We start from the raw sequence: 13,809 nt of genomic DNA on the forward strand, positions 1-13,809 counted from the left end.
TATACCTGCGCACTGGGGACACCGTGCGCCTCACGGCATAACACGGTGCCTGCCTGGTCCACCTCTCTCCACGGTAAGGACGGGGAGTTGGCTCAGGTCTCCTACCTGACTTAGCCACACTCCCCGTGTGCCTCCCCCCCAATAAATGTTTGGGGCTTTCTCTTGTCCCTGTTGCGCTGCCGTGCTAACTCCTCATAATGCCGCCGCTCTGCTTTGGCTGCCTCCAGCTCTTCCCGGGGGGGGGGCGATATTCCCCAGCCTGTGCCCAGGATCCCTTTCCGTCCAAAATCTCCTCCCATGTCCAGGAGTCCAGAACCCTCTGCTCCTGGTTACCATGCTGCTTGTTCCGGTTGTGGTGGGTGATTCTGTAACGGATCTCTTTGTCGTCTGATGACGCGTATGAAATATCGGACCAATAAGCAGCGTGGTAAGTGTCCATGTTGATTTATTAACTGAACACACAAAACAAAACAACGAAGTGAATGGAAGAAACAAAAGTTCTGCAAGGTGACATACACTAAACAGAAAACAGTCACCCACAACCAAAATGGGGAAAACAGGCTACCCAAGTATGATTCTCAATCGACAACGATCGACAGCTGCCTCTGATTGAGAACCATACCATGCCAAACACAGAAATACAACATAGAAAAAAGAAAAGACTACCCACCCCAACTCACGCCCAGACCAAACTAACACAAAGACATAATAAAGGAACTAAGGTCAGAACGTGACACCTTTCAATTAACAAATAAGGTTTTATATGTGTGTAACCTTTATTTAACTAGGCAAGTCAGTTCAACTTCTTAGGGCTGCAATGATGATATGACAACAGCCAGTGAAAGTGCAGGGAGCCAAATTCAAAACAACAGAAATCTCATAATTAAAATTCCTCAAACATACATGTATCTTATACCGTTTTAAAGGTAATCTTGTTGTTAATCCCACCACAGTGTCTGATTTCAAATAGGCTTTATGGCGAAAGCACCACAAACGATTATGTTAGGTCACCACCAAGCCACAGAAAAACACAGCCATTTTTCCAGCCAAAGAGAGGAGTCACAAAAAGCACAAATAGAGATAAAATTAATCACTAACCTTTGATGATCTTCATCAGATGACACTCATAGGACTTCATGTTACACAATACATGTCTGTTCTGTCATCAAAAAGAAAGGAGGACCAAGGCACTCTTCATATAATTAATTTAAATGCCTTTATTAGTATGGCATGTTCAATAGAAACAAAGTTTTTTTTAAACCGACGCGTTTCGGCAGCATGGCCTTCGTCAGGGAGTACAAAAAAAGGAATACCTCTTTTGAACAGCTTTTCCAATTAGCCCTAATTGGAAGAGGGAGTGGTTACAAAATTGATTGGACACACCTAGTAAGCAATACTATACACATTAAAAGGTTAAATACTGTAGCTAAGTTATCATAAAAATACAACTCCAAGCTAGAAGTATCAGAACACTAAAAGGTAGTTCTAACCTTAAATATGACTGGGAGAAGTGTCAAGAATAAGAAAGCAATATATTCCATAGTACACTAGAACACAGCAAAACATGAACAACAACAGTCTAACCATAGCTGAGGGCAAATTAAGCAAAATGTCCACTGGATGACAGCAAATAGACCCATCACAACCCTACAGGAAGGGTGAGAAATCCATATCTTCATTTAAACCAGGGTATTTAGTGGCCTGTAGTTTGTAAATCCCAAAAATGTCCCTTTGGTTTAACTGTTTAAGACGGTCCCCTTTTCTAATAAGAGGCCGGAATATGATCAATACCCATAGCTTGTAGGGAGGCAGGGTTGCCATGGTGTAGGGACTTGTAGTGCCTTGCCATGGGGTAGTCTTCATTACCTACCCGTATGGCGTACTTGTGTTCCGCTAAGCGGTCTTGAAGGCGTCTCTTTGTCCTTCCAATGTAGAACACCTTGCACTGTGGACATTCCAATCTATAGATGACATGAGTGGTTTTACAGTTAATGAAATGCTTGACGTAATACTCCATTTTGGAAGTTGTGTCAACAAAATACTTCTTCTGTACAATATTACTGCAATGGTTGCAATGGTTACATTTAAAAGAGCCCTTGGGCTTGTGGTCAAGACAAGTTTTTTGAGAGTCACCCGGAAGATAACTGTGGACTAATTTGTCATTTAGGGTAGGACATCTCTTAAAGCTTATGACTGGTGGGTCAGGAAAGACTTGGCGTAGTAGCGTATCACTTTGGATCACTTTCCCCAATTATATTTGATGATTATTTTAATGCTCTCTAATTCAGTGCTGTATTTTGTAACAAAATAGACTCTCTCTGATGTATCACAAGGCTCTCCCCTTCGCAACAAGTTCTCTCTGTCAAGTAATCCAGCCCTTATACCGGCATCTTTCAGGACCTGAACGCTGTAGCCCTGATTCAAGAAGCGATTCTCCAATTCAACAGATTTGACACTGTAGTCTGTTTCCTGATCGCAAATTCTGCGGAATCTTTGGAATTGGCCATATGGAATATTCTCTGTTAGCCTTCTGGGGTGAAAAGCTGTCTGCCCTCAGAATGGTATTCCCATCTGTAGGCTTCCTAAAGATTGATGTGTGCAAACAACCTTTGTCATTTTTGCTAATGTCGAGGTCCAAAAGATAAATGTTATCCTTTGCTGTACTCCATAGTTAGTTTGATGTTAGGGTTAATGTTGTTAAGGTATTGGTGGAAGGAAACAAGTTCATCTTCTGAACCGGACCAAAACAGGCAAACATCATCAATATAGCATCCCCATCATATAATCCGGTCAAAGAAATGGTTATTAGAAGGATCCAAAATGAAGTCATTTTCCCATTTACCCAAGTACAAACCAGCGTAGGAAGGGCTGTAGCTCCCATGGCACACCCTTTGACCTGTTTAATACGGTCCCGAAAGATAAAGATGTTATGATTAAGAGTCCATTCAGTCAGTGAGACAATGAATTCTGTAGGTTTCAGTTTCAGGTCGGGTACTCAAGAAATGGTGCATAGCTGCCAAACCTTGTTCATGCTCAATGGTGGTGTATAGAGATTCCACATCCATGGTGACTAAAAAGGAAGCTGTATCTATATTGTTCAATTCCTTAATTTTGTTCAACACATCTGTGGTATCTTGAAGATAGGCTGGGAGTGATGTCAGAAAAGGCTTAATAAAGTAATCAATGTACTTAGAGATGGGTTCGGTCAGACTTTCATTACCACTAATGGCTGGTCTGCCTGGGGGGTTTTCATGATTTTTGTGGACTTTTGGAAGAAGGTTAAAAGAAGCCATACTGCCATTGAAAAGACATTTGAACTAATTGTCTGAAATGTAGGTCCTCTGTAGGGTTGAAGGTAAGAGATTGGTAGAATTCCTCATTGTCTAATTGACGGTAGGCTTCTGTTACATATTTGTCTTTACACCACACTACTGTAGCACCACCGTTGTCTGCTTTTTTAACCACAATCTGATCATTTTTGGACAATGATTCAACTGCATCCCGCTCTGTCTTAGAAAGATTACGTTATGTTTGGTTAGAGTAAATTTTACCCTTAAACAGATTCTCCACATCAAAATTCACTTTCTTGGCAAATGTATTTAGTGTGGCATTCTGGACGATGGGACACAAAGTGGACTTGGGCTTAAAAGGTGTTTTAGAGGGAACAGAAACTGCCTGACCTGAGACACTGGTGTCTGTAGTTGGAGAGATGTTTTGCTTGTACCAGGCCTTCCGATGTAGATGCCTGTAGAAACGAAATAGGTCAATCTTTGTATTAAATTCATTAGTTGAATATGTGGTGGCAAAGGACAGTCCTTTAGACAATACCCTTATGCAATCATCAGAAAGGGGTTCTCCAGAAATGTTGATCACAGCCTTGTTCTGGTCCTGCTCCGTGTGGTTGGATAGTCTTGATTTCTTCCTCCCCCTCCGTGTTGGCCTCTTCCGCGTCCTCTCCTTCTCTTGTTGAGGAACCTGCGTGACTCCTCTTCCTGATCTAAAAAATCTTGGGAGGAGCTGGCCTCTGAGCGTCTGGGGTGATCCTCATCGTCACTGCTTGTAAAATTTAAAGAAACAGATCTAGGCTTCCTTCTCTGCAGATGTGATTCGGAATTCTTACGTGTTGGTTTTATCCAGGCAAAGACTTTGCCATCTCTATAGTCTACTTCATCTCTTCTAAATTTTCTTAGCTTGTCTTGTTTCAATATCAGAGTGAATGTGTCTACTTTCTCTTTCAAGATCTCATCACATTGTGCTTTTTTAGAATTGTCACTGTGTTCTGTGATTTTCCTTTTTACTTCTTCAATTTCTGTTTGGACTACTTGTCTGTCGTTTTTAGATTCTTCTATTTGAAATAGCATTAGCTCAAAAGAACACTTGTTGAGAATAGCCTCCCATTTATCTCTAAAGTCAGTTTTACCTTGTGCTCCATTAGCTGGAAACGTCATAATACGGAGTCCTCTGGGGATTAGGCCTTTCCTCCAATAGTCAGACAAGGTGATAGAATTGAGGTCAAGTTTGGTATCTTTCTCCATAAGGTGTTGCAAGTCTCTGTAAGCCTTGTTTAAATCCATTTCAGTGTTCTCTGTGGCTGTCATCTAATCTAGCAATGAGGTAGTGGTAATAATCCTTTGGCCCTCTTCATGGGAATAGGAAAATATTGTAGCCTCTTGGGTAAAATCCATAGTTTGAGATGTAAAATGTCCTCAAAAAACACAGAAAGAAATGACTGTGGAGTTGCTTCCTCTAAGCACCACCCAAGTGCTATGCTTAACTAGTAGAAAGAGGAGGAAGGGAAGCGCTACTAAGGTACACAAATGTTTTGTTTGTACATGTATGTTTTGTTTGATGAAGTTCATATTTATATCAATAAATCTGAGTTTACATTGGAGCGTTACGTTCACTAGTTCCAAAAACATCCAGTGATTTTGCATTGCCACATCAATTCAACAGAAATACTCATCATAAATGTCGATGATAATACAAGTTATACAAATGGAATTATAGATATACCTCTCCTTAATGCAACCGCTGTGTCAGATTTTTTTAAAAACTTTACGGAAAAAGCAAACCATGCAATAATCTGAGACGGCACTCAGAAAATTAAGCAAATTAGCCGCCATGTTGGAGTCAACAGAAACCAGAAATTACATGATAAATATTCCTCTACCTTTGATGATCTTCGTCAGAATGCACTCCCAGGAATCGCAGTTCCACAATAAATGCTGGATTTGTTAGATAATGTCCGTTATTTATGTCCAAGTAGCTGCTTCGGACAAAAACTTCAAAAAGTTATATTACAGGTCAAAAAAAACTTTCAAACTAAGTATAGAATCAATCATTAGGATGTTTTTATCATAAATCTTCAATAAAGTTCCAACCGGAGAATTCCTTTGTGTCTACAGGAGAAACGGAACGCAAGTCGATATCATGTGGAATGCGCGTGACCAGGAAAAGGCTCTCTGCCAGTAAGCTGACTCATTCAGCTCTTATTCAGTCCCACAACACAGCAGAAGCCTCATTCAAGTTTCTAAAGATGGTTGACATCTAGTGGAAGCCCTAGGAAGTGCAACGTCATTCATATCCCAATGTGAATTCAATAGGGCCTGGGTTGAAAATATACCAACCTAAGATTTCTCACTTCCTGTTTGGATTTCTTCTCAGGTTTTTGCCTGTCATATGAGTTCTGTTATACTCACAGACATCATTCAAACATTTTTAGAAACTTCAGAGTGTTTTCTATCCAATACTAATAATATGCATATATTAGCAACTGAGACTGAGGAGCAGGCCATTTACTCTGGGCACCTTTCATCCAAGCTACTCAATACTGCCCCTGCAGGCTATGGTGTGAAAAAGGATATTAAAAGTGCCGTCTTGTGATATGTTTTTGAATATTACTATTTTTAATACACAAGAACATATGATTATTCAAATATTTAATCAGTTATCTTTCTCAAATATGGTCCGGAGAACGAAGGGATGATGATGCACTCTTTGCGAGAGGGAGGCCATGTAATTAGATTTCTCCTCAACTCACAGCTCAAACACTCCATTCAGGAAAAGTGTAGTTAGCCCTGAATTAGCCAGCCTCAAAGCAGGTTCTGAAGGATTTGTTGCCATAGAAATGTACTTAGCTAAAAAGTGAGCCACTTTTGTGTTACCATTACCCCGAGTTGAACTCAGAGTTGACCAAAGTTAGCTTGCTAACTCCTCTATCTAGATTCGTAGTACACCACTCTGGAGTCAACATTGAATCCAGCACCACCACCCATCTCCATTGGCTCTTCTCCCCCCGACCCAGGCTCCTCCCTTCACCTCTGCTTCAGGCTCAGGCCCTAGGGGTTTCTAGATTCGTAGTACACCACTCTGGAGTCAACATTGAATCCAGCACCACCACCCATCTCCATTGGCTCTTCTCCCCCCGACCCAGGCTCCTCCCTTCACCTCTGCTTCAGGCTCAGGCCCTAGGGGTTTTTAGATTCGTAGTACACCAATCTGGAGTCAACATTGAATCCAGCACCACCACCCATCTCCATTGGATCTTCTCCCCCCGACTCAGGCTCCTCCCTTCACCTCTGCTGCAAGCTCAGGCACTAGGGGTTTCTGGGAGATTTAGTGATGTATCAACCTGAGAGATAAATTACTCCTGAACTCTTTCTCTCTCTCGCGCGCCGCTCTCGCGCTCTCTCAGTTCAATTTGATTTAAGGGCTTTATTGGAATGGGAAACATGTTTACATTGCCAAAGCAAGTGAAATAGATCATTAACAAAAGTGAAATAAACAATCAAAATTAATAGTAAACATTACATTCAGAAAGTTTCAAAAGAATAAAGACATTTCAAATGTCATATTATTTATATATACAGTGTTATAACGGTGTGCAAATAGTTAAAGAACAAAACGGAAAATGAATCAACATAAATAATATGGGTTGTATTTACAATGGTGTTTGATCTTCACTGGTTGCCCTTTTCTTGTGGCAGCAGGTTACAAATCTTGCTGCTGTGATTGAACACTGTGGTATTTCACCCAGTAGATGTGGGAGTTTATCAAAATTGGATTTGTTTTCTAATTCTTTGTGGGTCTGTGTAATCTGAGAGAAATATGTCTCTAATGTAGTCAAACATTTGGCAGGAGGTTGGGAAGTACAGCTCAGTTTCCACCTCATTTTGTGGGCAGTGTGCCTGTTTTCTCTTGAGAGACAGGTTTGCCTCTCTCTCGCTCTCCATCCTTCTCCCCCCTCTACATAGTTTTATCAGCCTTACATCTCCCTCCAATGGTCCCTCTTTCCTTATTCTCCCTACCATCGTTGTGTAAGGAAAAAAAGAAACATTCACCTGGCTTGCCGTTTGTCTGTGTGTGAAAGGTTGTAAGCTCAGGGCCCGTGGAGAGGATTCTCTCTGCAACCAGAGCCCGTGGGCCCACCCCACCAAACCCTGTCAAACCCTGGGCCATGTTATTCCAAACAGCCCTCTTTGCTGTGGATAAGCCCCAGTAAATATTTGCGTATTAGCCACCCTTGTCACACCCTGGCCATAGAGAGGCTTTGATTCTCTATTTTGGTTAGGCCAGGGTGTGACTAGGGTGGGCATTCTAGTTTCTTTATTTCTATGTTTTCTATTTCTTTGTCTTTTGCCGAGTGTGGTTCCCATTGCAAAAATCAGAAAAGTGCAAAAATGATGCAGAAAAATGAATCCATGCTTTTGTTACTTCTAGGTTAGACTACTGCAATGCTCTACTTTCCGGCTACCCGGATAAAGCACTAAATAAACTTCAGTTAGTGCTAAATACGGCTACTAGAATCCTGACTAGAACCAACAAAGTGTGCCTCTTTGAGCTGTCATTGAGACTCTTCAGACAGTCACAAATGTGATAGGCCTATGCACAATTTACTACATTGGCATATCTGTCACAGACATGAAGTCTGTTGACAATCCAAAGAGGCATAAGGGAAAATTATATCTTCTCCTGTCCTAGGGCCTCCGAGGCTATTTTCCTTTCCAGTCCCAATCCCACTGAACCCAAATCCTAACTTCTGTCTCGCATGAAAATTCCTAACTATTCTGTAATCCATAGGTTGTATTATCAAAACATATCAACTATGCATGTCAAAATACCCCTAGTATAACATCTCGTACTTGCCGTCCATATGAGAGCGTTTGTGGGATCAACAAACGGTATGAGTAGTAGATATGGATATTTTTTTAATGGAGTTGGTCCCCATTAAGATACCTTGATATTTAAACTATTTCCACTCTTCATCTCCCTGTTTTTCATGAGCTGATATGCTATCTCTATAATCATCAACTCGATTTTGCCAAATATAAGAGATATTAGGTACGTTATTTGTGGATGGAGGTTGTCTAGCAAGTTTAGCAACTTTGGTCATTTGACTTTTGTTTGACTGCCGTTACAAAGTTTGTATGATTCTACAATGATATACTCGGTCTGTGCCGAGATGAAATGCTTTGAATTAGTTGAAGATCATAACGCTCAGAACTTATGAACAGTCTGTTTTACAATTCACAACAATGTAATTGGCGTTCAAAGATAGCCTACTCTATCATTACTAAATATCAGTTTAATTTGCTCTGAAATCTTTACATAGTGGCGCAACCAAGCCGACAAGCGCCCCTCTCATTTGGGGAGTCACGACTTCCACCGAAGATGGTTCTTCTCCTTGTTCAGGTGGTACTCGGTGGTCGGCGTCACTGGCCTACTAGCCATCACCCATCCATTTTTCCTTTTCTGTTTGTTTTGACTTTGGTTCATTCACACCTGGTTTTAATTTGTTTTAATTTCTGTGTGTATATTTACCCCTGTTTCCCCGCTTAGGTTTGTGCGGGATTATTTTCATGATGCTTGTTGAGGTGTTTTCCCTCAGTTTATTCACGTGTGTTAAGTATAGTAAGGAGCGTTGTTTTTTCTTCTTCCGTGAGTATCTGTGTATTCCCATGTCTTGGGAGTTTATGGACATTGTGCCTGTACCGTTTTGGGACTTGCCTATTAAAGACACTACATTGACATCTCTGCTCTCCTGCGCTTGACTCCTTTACTACCTTCAGTACGATTACGCAACAGGGAGAATCCAGGCATAGTGACCGTATCTTGGTTGTAAACACTTTAAATGGGCACTTCCTATTTTTGCGGTATTTCCCAGGGACTCTTGGGATAATTATTAATTACTCACGGTATTGAAACTTGGTAGATTTTCGGGAAATATTCATCCATATTATGGATGAACGTCTTCTTTCACACATTAATTCTGCGTGGTTACATTGTTCATTTCACATGGTTACAGGGTTAAAACAAAAACAACTCAAAGGTTAACAGTTTAGGTATTAATTCTGCGTGGTTACATTGTTCATTTCACATGGTTACAAGGTTAAAACAAAAACAACTCAAAGGTTAACCGTTTAGGTATTAATTCTGAGTGGTTTAGGTTAGGGCTATGGTTTGGTGAAGGCTTAAAATAAAATAATAATAAATGACACGCTTTTACCATCAAGTATTCTCCCGACTTGCTAGAGCATTCTGAACTGCGGTGGTGCAGTGGTCATAGCAGTGCGCTTCGTCTCCAAGGTGGTGCTGTGGTCATAGCAGTGCGCTTCGTCTCCAAGGTGGTGCAGTGGTCATAGCAGTGCGCTTCGTCTCCAAGGTGGTGCTGTGGTCATAGCAGTGCGCTTCGTCTCCAAGGTGGCGCGGTGGTCATATGAGTGCACTTCAACTCCAAGGTGGTGCTGTGGTCATAGCAGTGCGCTTCATCTCCAAGGTGGCGCTGTGGTCATAGCATTGCGCTTCATCTCCAAGGTGGCACGGTGGTCATAGCAGTGCGCTTCATCTCCAAGTTGGCGCTGTGGTCATAGCATCACGAGTTCGTTCCCAATGCTGAGCATTCTTTTCTTTTTTTTGCTGAGGAAGGCATATATCGACGTTCTCAGGACTATTTCAAACGTCTGAAATCGAAGTCTATTTCTAGTGATCAGGCTGTATAATGCACTGTAAAATTTGGCTACTTTTTGTAGATTCAATTGGTGGGATTTTGGCTCGGATTGTGCAGTAAAGTGTCAATAGACTCTGGCAACACTGCTCATTTATCCATGGTGGAATCAACTGTGAGACTCACTAGTGACTACATCACAACTCACACCTCACAGTCATGTAGGATAGAATAGGTTTCCGTTAGTATGTCAAAGGGTATTGTTAATGCCACAGTTTTCAGATGACAAATCAACGTCTATAGAGACAGGGTTTGTGTGAGATGAGCTGGTGCTGGTTCGAGGTGATATGAGAGAGATTTCTGTATTTTTCTCCCCCTGACTAGTAGGTGTGGCAGAGCGCTGCTCTGATGTTTTCTGCTGCTTCTCATTAACCATTCACATTTGTACCTTGTGTGCAGATCACCATCGCTGCTCAACGTGGGGCCAAGCAGTTCAAAGGGAAGTGTTGCTTTGGAAGTGTGCGAGCCACCCCAGGAGGTGCCGAGCCTCGGACGCCTGCAGAGTCGTGGGTGCTGAGAACCAGGGCGTGTTTGGATCAGGGACTGAATTTCCCTCTGAAGATGTGAAAAGGTTTACGGCGCGCTCCCACGAGAGTGGCTCTCTGCTCTTTGAAGCTCCTGTCTTGGTGGCTTCTCTTATCTCAGGAAAGGATTATTTTATCTCCTCCCTTTTTACTTCTCTCCCTTTATTTCTCCATTCAGCTTTCTTCTACTCTCTCTCTGTTCCTCTCTCTCTTACTTTCTGATTCTCTCGCACTCTCTCCCTCAGGTTTTGCCCCAGCACTCTTTTACCCCAAGACCATTACACTCCTCTGTCCCGCCTGTTCTGTCTCTCTCCCTCTGTCCCCAATTTCCCATCACTCTTTTTAAACTCATCTCCAATCCCAATTTTCTCTTTCACAGACTAGTACACCCAGCCTCTTTCCTCACCTCCCCACTCTCTCTCTTCCTTCATCCCCTTCCCCTTCCTCCGTTGCGCGCCACTCCCTTTCTCTTCCTATCCGCTTTTCTCCCCTTCCAGCACATGACAGGCCATGTAATTAATGAGCATCATAAACCTCTTTCTATTAGCTACCCATTAGTAAACCTGGCAAGCCTGTCATTTTGGACAAAAACACACAGCTCCTTCATTTGATCCCCACATCAAAGTGGGATCCCCACTGTTTTTGGCTGAATACACTAATTGTGTCCTCGTTCTGGATGGGGCTACACCCCCACCGCTTCAAAAAGGAACCAGACTCAGTGCCGGGTGCAGAAAATTGTGAAAAAGAAGAGGTATTGATTATAGTAGAGCTAAATTTGGGACAAGGTTTTGTGTCAGAGAGGAAAAATGAATACAACCAGCTGGAACTGTGACTGAAAGTCTGTGGCAGACAGTGTACGTTAACTTCGTTATTACACAGCATTTACTCCATTACTGTCTTCTATACTGTAGACACATTTAGCAGAATTTATTTTGAGGGCTTAAGGCCCTATTAAGAGTGTTTTTACATGCCGCCTTTATTAGATAAAAAGGAATATTTAAGTGGGACACCAGAGTTTCCCCTCTTTTACAAGCCAATAAAGTACTAGATCAGCAGCTAATTAAGATAAGTCTCTTAAGAAATAAGCCGGACGATTCTTTATTTGTAAGGTATGCATATATTCCAGTTTAGCAGCACCTTCAGTTTTAATTTTGCCTTCTACTTTCATTAAGTTTTTATTGATATCGCAAAAACTGCATTTAAGCATAAAAGTGTCAGAGTTGGAAATATGGTCTGCAGCTGGTCACTTCACACACCCCAATACTCTCCTTGAAGAGTTCAAGCAAACATATTTCCAGTATATTTCCATATTTCCAGTACAAATTATTGAAAAGATGATAGCTTTATCAGTTTACATCAACTTAAACATATGGAATATACATTTAATGTAACGTCCGTCGTCGGTGGAATAAGACGAGGACCAATGCGCAGCACGTGTTAATCTTTTTAATAAAGTAAACTGAACACTGAATAACAAAACAACCGGAACAGTTCTGTCTGGTGTAGACACAAAGACTGAAAACAACCACCCACGAAACACAATCGAAAACAGGCTACCTAAATATGGTTCTCAATCAGGGACAACGATTGACAGCTGCCTCTGATTGAGAACCATACCAGGCCAAACACAGAAATAGAAAAATCATAGAAAAACTAACAGACAACCCACCCAACTCACGCCCTGATCATACTAAAACAAAAGACAAAACAAAGAAACTAAGGTCATTACGTGACAGTACCCCCCCCCAAAGGTGCGGACTCCGGCCGCAAAACCTATACCTATAGGGGAGGGTCTGGGTGGGTGTCTGTCCGCGGTGGCGGCTCTGGTGCGGGACGTGAACCCCACTCCACCATAGTCCTTCTCCGCCTCTCTACCCACCTCTGTGGCCTCTTTAACGTGGCACCACTCGCCGCCGACCTCGGACTGGAGACCTAAGCCACGGGTCCCGGACGGACGGGAGACTCCGGCAGCACTGGAGTGAAGGGCGACTCCGGCAGCTCAGGACAGACTGGCGACTCCGGCAGTTCAGGACAGACTGGCGACTCCGGCAGCTCAGGACAGACTGGCGACTCCGGCAGCTCAGGACAGACTGGCGACTCCGGCAGCTCAGGATACCACGCTGCTTGGTCCTTGGTTGGTGGGTGGTTCTCTAACGGCCGTCATCGGTGGAATAAGGTGAGGACCAATGCGCAGCGTGGTACGTGTTGATCTTTTAATAAAGTAAACTGAACACTGAACACTGAATAACAAAATAACAAAGAAACAACCGGAACAGTTCTGTCTGGTGTAGACACACAAAGACTGAAAACAACCAGAACAGTTCTGTCTGGTGTCAACACACAAAGACTGAAAACAACCGGAACAGTTCTGTCTGGTGTCGACACACAAAGACTGAAAACAACCGGAACAGTTCTGTCTGGTGTCGACACACAAAGACTGAAAACAACCGGAACAGTTCTGTCTGGTGTCGACACACAAAGACTGAAAACAACCGGAACAGTTCTGTCTGGTGTCGACACACAAAGACTGAAAACAACCGGAACAGTTCTGTCTGGTGTCGACACACAAAGACTGAAAACAACCGGAACAGTTCTGTCTGGTGTCGACACACAAAGACTGAAAACAACCGGAACAGTTCTGTCTGGTGTCGACACACAAAGACTGAAAACAACCGGAACAGTTCTGTCTGGTGTCGACACACAAAGACTGAAAACAACCGGAACAGTTCTGTCTGGTGTAGACACACAAAGACTGAAAACAACCGGAACAGTTCTGTCTGGTGTCGACACACAAAGACTGAAAACAACCGGAACAGTTCTGTCTGGTGTAGACACACAAAGACTGAAAACAACCACCCACGAAACACAATCGAAAACAGACTACCTAAATATGGTTCTCAATCAGGGACAATGATTGACAGCTGCCTCTGATTGAGAAACATAAAAGGCCAAACACAGAAATAGAAAATCATAGAAAAACTAACATAGACAACCCACCCAACTCAAAACAAAGGAACTAAGGTCAGAACGTGACATTTAATTAGGTATGTGTATTACTATGTTTGGTCAGCCATAGTGGGAATTTGTATACAATACTTGACGATGCATTATACGATCCACAGTCACTTTAATCTAACACAATGTGGTATCTTGTTATAAGTGTTGATATCTGGCCTAGCCAGAAACATAAAGCAGATGATATGAGATAATGGAAGTGGTAATATGCAGGAGGAGATATGGTTTGTAGTGATCTTCTAATACATGTGAAAATGTCAGTGTAGC

At 42.3% G+C, this 13,809-nt stretch overlaps 1 long non-coding RNA gene across 1 annotated transcript; it reads right to left on the reverse strand.

Annotated features, from left to right (window-relative positions):
* Positions 1-1,502: 1,502 nt before the first annotated feature.
* On the reverse strand, positions 1,503-4,196 carry LOC109881365 (uncharacterized). The gene is made up of 3 exons (XR_002253838.2): positions 3,829-4,196; positions 3,681-3,745; positions 1,503-1,961 (listed from the first exon to the last, which is right to left on the reverse strand). It is a non-coding gene; the product is annotated as an uncharacterized LOC109881365 (long non-coding RNA).
* Between the last annotated feature and the right edge of the window lie 9,613 nt (positions 4,197-13,809).

This window comes from Oncorhynchus kisutch, linkage group LG8 (genome assembly GCF_002021735.2).
Source record: "Oncorhynchus kisutch isolate 150728-3 linkage group LG8, Okis_V2, whole genome shotgun sequence".
Taxonomy (NCBI): Eukaryota; Metazoa; Chordata; class Actinopteri; order Salmoniformes; family Salmonidae; genus Oncorhynchus; species Oncorhynchus kisutch.